The following is a 2726-nucleotide window of genomic DNA, read 5'->3' as shown; positions in this document are numbered from 1 at the left end:
TTTTTGATTATTATCCTTAAACATTATCCTCTCGTATATAACACTTATATACAATGTTTAAGGTTACATAAATAATCATGGAATTTTCATTGATATTCATAAAATATTCACAAATATATATACATAAAATTGATGAATAAACTCTTTTATTAAATAAATAATAAATATCCTATTACATCTTATGCTTCTAGGACACCATTCCCAACAATAAATGCATCTGCGAACATGTCGGTTTAAATTGAAAACGTTCAGGATCAATGCATGGATTTATTGGCAACGTTGGACATCTCCCAAGAACAATATCTCTTCATGTTCAACTTCATGACTATGGAGCCTAAATGGCAGCGTCCATTCCTTCATATGCCAGAACACCATCGGCTTGTGTGGATTCAGCAGACTATGGAGCAGTGTACAACCCAACAAGTTGCTCCTTCGCCACCACAACAAACGCCTTCGGCCTCGTACTTTCAGCCGAACATGCAAACGAACCCTACACCTGGCAACACATTCGGCCAGCCCACTTCCCCATTTCAACCACTCATGCCACCGTTCTCGAGACCCAACTATACAATGCCACGTGGAGGGGATGGTTCTTCGCAGCTGTGATGATGTTATTTGATTCGTTTTACTTGTTATGAACAGGCCCATAGAGACTTGTCAAAAATGTTATGTTTATGGTTCTAATTCCTTTATTGTTTTTCGTTATTAGTACTAATTGAGTAATTCTTATTAGGTTGCGGCACATTTGGTTGAGGATTTGTTACTTAATGCGAACTTATTTATGCAATTATTTATGTAAGAGTTGATTTATATGTACGTTTTAACTTTATGCATATGATTTGCATTTTTATAACTTTATGCTTCATTATTCTGAAAATTTGACAGGGATGGATATAGGCGGGAATTCTAACCCGCTGGATTCTAATGAATCAGACTATGACAGTGATGATAATTTTTTCATGCAAGTTGTCGCTGCGGCGACTATGCTATGTGTTGGATTTGTATACAGAGAACCTTCTCGCCGAAGGCACACTTCTAGTTGGGGAGGCGCACTTAGAGTGCAGTATTATCTGGAACGTAGTCCAATAGTGATGTATGACAAAGTCCGTATGAGTAGTGATGCATTCTTGCGCCTAAGTTTTATCCTTGAGGAAAGGGGCTTATTGCAACCAACTGTCCACCTAAATGTTGATGAGCAATTATTCATATTCCTAACTATATTATGTCAGAATCAAACTAACAGGGAGGCACAGGACACTTGGCAGCGATCTAGATCAACGGTGTCTGAGTACTTCACCAAAGTTTTTGTGTTCTAAAAATTATTACGTTGTTTAATATAACCAACATAACTCTTGTAAACTATGAAGGATTGTGTTGGAGCACTTGACGGTACTCACGTCCCATGTGTTCCCCCTCGTGAAACTGCTGAACTTTACAGAAATAGGAAGGGGTTCTTTTCACTTAATGTGCTTGCCGTGTGTACTTTTGATATGAAATTTACGTACATGTTATATGGGTGGGAGAGTTCCGTGCACGATGCGCGAGTACTGGCTGCCGCCTTAGAATCCGCAAACAAAAGATTTCCGACACCGCCACCAGGTCAGCCTACAATGATTTCTTATATGTACACTGACATTTCAAATACTTCATCCGTACGCTTATTTGTTAATTAATATACGTATAAGTGTAGGAAAATTTTACCTCGTCGACTCGGGATACGCTAACAACGGATGCTTCATGGCACCATATCGGGGGACAACATACCACTTGCAAGAGTATAGGGCTCGCCGTGAAAGAGGATTCCACAACGAACGTGAGCTTTTTAACTACACCCACTCCTCACTACGTAATGTCATTGAAAGAACATTTGGTGTGTGGAAGATTAGATTTCGTATTTTGAGAACCATTAATCGTTACCCCATGACCAAACAAGTTATGATTCCAGTAGCGTGTGCTATAATACATAATTTTATCCATATGTACCGCAATGGGGACAGGCTATTGGACCAATACTCATAAGATGGCGTTCCGGTTGCAGACATTGATCCACCGAATGTTGATGAGGACATTAACGACAATACTAACCATGAGGGTCAACCATTGGATTCTAATGCAGAAGTGGACATGAATGCTTTAAGGGATGCAAGGGCGCATACAATGTGGGCAGTGTACCGTCACCGTCGTGCACGCTAATAGCCCTCGTTCATTGTTGTCTTTTTAAACTTAATTACGTATTTATTGTTGTCTTTTTGAACTTAATTACGTAGTTATTGTTGTCTTTGTGAACTTAATTAAAATGAAAACTGATCTTCTACTTGTTGTTTTTATTATTTTATTATTTTTGTAATTACAAGTAATTTATTACAATAAAACATAATAAAGTCGGAAAATAACAAAAATTGTAAGATAATTGAATAAAATTGTTAAAGGAAAAAAAAATGATATCCACTATTCACAACTCAAGTTTTATCACAAACAAACACAAATTCAAAAAAATTCTTAACTCAAAACATAACTCAAGTATACACAACTAAACGCAAACTCAAGTTACAACTTCAACTCAAGTTATACTCAAACTCAACTAAAACTCAACTCAAAAACTTAACTCAAGAATACTTGTAAAAGAACAAGCCCTTAATTATGTCAATTTTACTTTTATTCAAAAATGTTCTTTTTTTGTAGAATGGATCTTGGGGTCCACAGATGGATTTATGCATGCCCCAGTG

The sequence above is a fragment of the Morus notabilis genome, unplaced genomic scaffold, assembly GCF_000414095.1.
Source record: "Morus notabilis unplaced genomic scaffold, ASM41409v2 Scaffold702, whole genome shotgun sequence".
Classification (NCBI taxonomy): Eukaryota; Viridiplantae; Streptophyta; class Magnoliopsida; order Rosales; family Moraceae; genus Morus; species Morus notabilis.
The sequence above is the reverse complement of the archived record's forward strand: the minus strand, read 5'-3'. Positions refer to the sequence as shown.